The sequence below is a fragment of the Sciurus vulgaris genome (genome assembly GCF_902686455.1).
Source record: "Sciurus vulgaris genome assembly, chromosome: 17".
In the NCBI taxonomy this organism is placed as follows: domain Eukaryota; kingdom Metazoa; phylum Chordata; class Mammalia; order Rodentia; family Sciuridae; genus Sciurus; species Sciurus vulgaris.
In genome coordinates this window covers 68481223-68486861 of record NC_136478.1, presented here as the reverse complement: position 1 = coordinate 68486861, position 5639 = coordinate 68481223, and the positions used below count along the sequence as shown (strand labels likewise).

The 5639-nt window shown below is 40.3% G+C and overlaps 1 pseudogene across 1 annotated transcript; it reads right to left on the bottom strand.

Moving 5' to 3' along the window:
* Window positions 1-1470: 1470 nt before the first annotated feature.
* On the bottom strand, window positions 1471-2416 carry LOC306648558 (vomeronasal type-1 receptor 4-like; annotated as a pseudogene). The gene has a single exon. The product of its transcript is annotated as a vomeronasal type-1 receptor 4-like (transcript).
* Between the last annotated feature and the right edge of the window lie 3223 nt (window positions 2417-5639).

The window sequence follows — 5639 nt, the reverse complement described above, 5'->3', positions numbered from 1 at the left end:
GCCCATGCTTATCATGATGCTCCAAAATGAAAGACACACATGTGTTTTATTGATCTGTTTCTGCTGCTTATCCAAATGCCCACAGATACTTGATTTTAAAAAGAAATGTAAAAAAAAAAAAAAAAAGAAAGAAATATTTTGAGCTACAGTTCTGGAGATTCAAGAGCATGGTGCCAGCATGTGCTCAACCCTGGTGAGGGCCTCACAGCAGATGGAGTCACAATGGTGGGATCTTGTGCAAAAGAGACCACAGGGAAGGACAAAGAGCAAGAGACTTGCTGTAGGACAACCCATACTCATGGGAGCTGATGTACTCTAGGAGATCATCATTAGTCCCCTTCAGGGTGACCTCCCATGGCCTTGTATTGCATCCACTTCTCAAAGGCTCCATGACCAACAACTCACACTGGGGCATTTTGCCACACGTGGAACTTGTGGGTGAAAACATAAATCACATCAAAACTAGAACAAGTGTATATCAAGAGAGAAGTGCTAGAAATGTTTGAAATTCCTTCAGTTAAATTCTGTCATCAACAACATGGGAAAATACAAATTTGAAGTATATGGAATTTTCAAAGTCAAATATAAAACATGTTCAACTATTTCATTTATGTAAACTATAAAAGAGGTGAAAGTGATCTATGCTGTTAGAAGTCACATACTGGTCATGTTTAGGGACACATACAGGAAAGAGAAGTCATACAAACTAGGATTTATTTTTTACCATGTAGGAGTTGCATGCACAGGTGTGTACAGTTCATGCATTTTCATTGAAAAATTAGTGCCAACTTACACATACAAATATTTCAAAGGTATGTACCAGTAATTCAATAATTTGTCTTAAAAATTAGAACCCAGTGTTTCATATGATCAAGGGGTAGAATATATAAAATTAACATTCTAATTGGCTTAGGAAAAGATAAAATATTGCATTATGAAAAAATACAGCACATATTAATGGAGAAAATACAATATAAACTGTTTAATAAATAGGACATCAGTAGACATTTACTTCCAATAATGGCAAAGATTAAATAAAATATAGGTCTAATTTCATTGTAAAAGACAAACCACAGTGCTCATATTGTTATTTCCTTCAAAAGACAAGGGCTGAGATATAAAAATAAATGTATGCAAACAAAAAATACATCACACATGTTTTCACAAGTTAGTCAACCAGTATAGCAGGAAAAGAAAGAAAGTAGATTTTATATTGAAGAAATTTGCCATGGTTTTAATTGGAATATTAAATCCAAAATTTGTATTTGTTACATCTAATTTTCCAGAAACATTGTTGGATGCATAATAACCTAATCTAAGTGATATGCATATGCACATACTTATGGGCACATACACACACACACACACATGAACCTTGTGTGCAGATTATCATCCACTGTGTTATGACTATCATTGTTCTTTCAATTTTGAGGATAACGATGAAGAAGCAAGTTAGAATTGTACAAAATCTTACACTTTACATGTTCCCTCTGGTATCAGGAAATTTGTATTTCTTATCCAAGTAGCACAGAGCCTGGATGCACTGGAGTCCCTGCCCATGAGCAGAAAGGGGCTGGCAGCTGGGAAACATCCAGCTGCTATTGCAGCCATGTTCACCAGGAACCAGTTGGGATTATAAGTAAGTGTCAAACAAATGTGAAAAGTGCAGGAAAGGGTGTAAAAAGACACAAAGGTGCTCAGCAGGAGAAGGATGGTTTTGGTGGCTCTGAACTCAGGGAAGGACCTGGGGAAGCAAGTCTTATGAACATGCTGCATTCTCTGCTTGTGCCTGTGCAGGATGAGCACCATGGAGCTGCTGGTCCAGAGCATGAGCCCCACACACACAGCATCAGGGAATGAGAGCAATGCTGCAAACAGTGATTGCAAGGTTTCGTCAGGAGGAACACCAGAACAGTATCCATAATCTATCAGGCTTGTGACATTATTTTTGCTTCTTTTTTCTGTCATAAATGTAATAATAACAATATTTATAAGCAGGTAGAGAATCCAGCTCAAGTACATGGAGGAGCCAATGTACTTAGGAGCTTTGAGTTTAAGCTCTGAAAAGCTGGAGTCCTCAGAACTGATCTTGATGACCTGGTAGATACTCAGGAGGCAGGTGCTGCCAAAGGACACACCCCTGCCAACCCTGCTGAAGATAGAAAAGCAGCTTGCATCCAATATCACTGAGAAAATCTTTCACTCCAAAAGCTGCCACTGTCTGAGGAACTCCTCTACAAAGGAGGGTTAACAATTTGGCTATAGTCAAGTGATTAAGAATCAAGTCTGTGGGCCTTACCCTGCACCCAGTGAAGCCAAGGCCCAGGAAATGCAGGAGAAGAGAGAAATTGCCCAGAGTTCCAACCACAGTCTGCATCAGGAAGATGATTCCTACAGCCACATCACTGGCTGACATCCTGCCAGTTCCCTGCTGTCCCAGGCAGGGTGTCCTGAAGATGAGGAGAAAGCCTGGGCTGCACATGTCCTGTCAACCAAAACCCAGCATGGCCCACTCTCCTGAGTGTTCACTGTGAAAACTTACTTAAAGTTTTATTTTCACTCGCAGGTTTTACTGAAGGTTGTATGACGTGTCAAAATCCCTGCTGTGAAGGCAGCATACAGTGATTCTTGAACGTTCACAACATGAGGCAGGTGCTGAAATGTCTTTGCATGATGACCAGGAGAACTTGTGCACGCTGAAGTTAAGTCTGTCCAAATTCATACCTCTTCAGGTGCTAAGAGGTGTCTTAAAACTGACTGCGTGTTTACAGAAAGGGTAGGTGAACCACCAGGTGCCTTAATGCTAGTCTTGGGTTCTTCTAACAATCCAGCTCATATTTACTTCTGCTTTTCTATATTCTTAATATTTTCTAGTGGAAAAAACATGTAGTGGTCTTTTTAAACTTTATATTATAAAATGCTTCAATTTGGTTGTAAGCATTACTCTAGGTGCAAGGTCAATTATGAAGACACATTTAGGTAATTTCATAACAGCAGATGCACTTAGGGTTTTATAGCACTGAAGGCACCTGTCCCATGGTGGGTTATATGCAATAACACAGATGGGCTCCCCATTAGGAAAGCTACCCCATGACTCACATGGTTATGTATTGGGAACATAAGAACTATAATACCTATCACAGGAATTTTGGCATATTTTGAAGCCATGTCCTAACTCTTGGGATATAAAAGAGCAAGACAAGAGTAAAAATAATAAGGAAGAAAGAAAGTATTCACTTTTTCAGAACATACAGATAAGAGTTAATTAATACCTTAGTAAAACTGTTTCAAGGAAGCAAGATTAGTGAATGATATTACAATAGGAGCCACCCACATGAATTGCCTGTGTGTGGCACTAAAAATTCGAAATACTAGAATTCCTGCAGACATTTGAATGCATATATTTAAAAATTTTACTGTTTAGAAACATTTAGGTTTACATATTCTTGAATCGATAGTGAAGGAAATTTCTATGCACCCTGCACCCTCGTAGCCTGCTCCACTATCAGGTTTATACTACATGATGCATTCACTACAATCAGAATATATTTGGCATAAAAAAAGATACACATCTGACAGGTGGTGTTGGAAACCTGTGATAATCATGTCCACTTTTCCATACATGTTCGTTTCCACACCATAGAGAAATGTCATCATCGTCCTTGAACACTGATGCTTTCAGGATTGGTAAAATAGCTCTCTCATTTGGCTTCACCACGCTCAGAGTCAGAGGAAATTCCTACTCAAGCAATCACAATCAGCTTACATTCTTCACAGGAACAGAGGATTCCTGGGAGCTCCTCGTACTCCATGCAACAGGCAGGGAGAGACTAGACTTCTGGCACTAGAAAACCTGAAGAATTAGTGGAGAATTACTGTAATGAAACTGAGCAGCTGAATGATTTTAAAACAATCTCCTCAAGGTCAGGCTTGGGGCACATGCCTGTATTTGAGTGGCTATGGAGTGAAGACAGAAGAAACAAGCAGTCAAAGCCAACCTCAGCCATGATGAGGCACTAAGCAACTCAGTGAGACACTGTCTCTAAATAAAATACAAAATAGGGATGAGGATGTGGCTCAGTGGTCCAGTACCACTGAATTCAACCCCTGGTACCAAAAACCACAACCAAAACACACACAAAAAAAATGCACACACACACACACACACACACACACACAACCTCCTCAAACACCTTGACAATTGCATTTTGTTTTCATTTGGATTGTACCACATTGATTGCCATTACTGAGGAACACATTAAGTTATTAGGAGTAATTATGGATTGGCATTGAGGCTGGGAACCCATTTTTATTTATTCCCTAGACTCGTTCATCATCAACTGTTCAACAACCTATGTGGTGCTGGCTTCTCCAGGGTTCAATCCATAATCCAGTGTTCTTAGGTGATCACTTACCCAGACTCTTGAAGTGGATCTTCCCTTACAGATGCTGCTCTCAGACTAACAGAATTACTCATCAGGCTCTTTCAATTTGCCAGGATGGTGATCTCAGTGCAGAGGCTCTGTGACCAGGATGTGTGTTCAGGGAAATGACCAGCTCCTCAGATATGGAACTGTGACTCTGTGACCTCACTTCCCATGTGGACAACAATTATCACTGTGCCTGTAGCAACAATAGGCATGCAGGCTTGGGGAGCTGAGGACACTGCTGAAAACATTCTCCCCAGGTGACACACTTCAACAACAATTATAAGTTTCTTCATGACAAGTCATAAGAGAATATTGCAGTGTTTAGAGAAGTTCTTGCTTATCCATGATCCCTGGAGGCAGACAGGGTCTCATTTGGAGAGGGAAGAAAATACTGAGGTCTGTCATGTGAAGGACCAGCACTGAGCTACGCATGTCCCATTGAACTCCTTTCTTCCCTGGGAAGTTTTATACCCCAAATCTAGTTGCTTCCTGTTTCTTAATTCAAAGAGTGGCATCATCATTGAAGGTATCTGCAGAGAGATGGAAAGAGAGAAACCCATAGGAAGGATACCAACACAGGTACAAGGAAAAGGAAGAATGTGATGCTAGTAATTTATCTTGGAAGTCACTGGTTTCATCTGCAAAAATGTGAGTCAATACCTTGTAAACACTTGCATAATTACTCTACCAATATTGACCTCCATTACTGAGATGAGGAGAAACAAAACAATCTTCACCACACAATGACAGCAGCAGAATCAGACAGTTTGACCTTTCTGAGCCAACATTTCTCTAACTCTCAGATATGCCAGGGCTACTAACATTAACTCAGCAGCCCGGAGGGATGACCATAGCACATTCTATTATGCAATCCCTCCAACCCTGCAAGCACAATATTTACAATAAGTCACCTTAACAAATACTGTGAGACTTATAACAGGTGAAAACCTATGGTATGAATGAAATCATGATTTTGGCAGTGACACTAAATGAGTATTAGGTTGTACTGGTAAAAATTAACATGGGGGAAGAGGGCTTGAGAATGATGTTGGTGTGATGTGGAGTGGAGGAGAGAGAGGACAAAAGAGAGAAGACACATGAAAAAAGGCAAAAGCTCATTACATATCCAGAATGAACTCATGTGCATGACTTGGTATAGGCACACTGGCACCAAGGGACATAGGGACGTAGAGTCCACCAGGGAAGTGA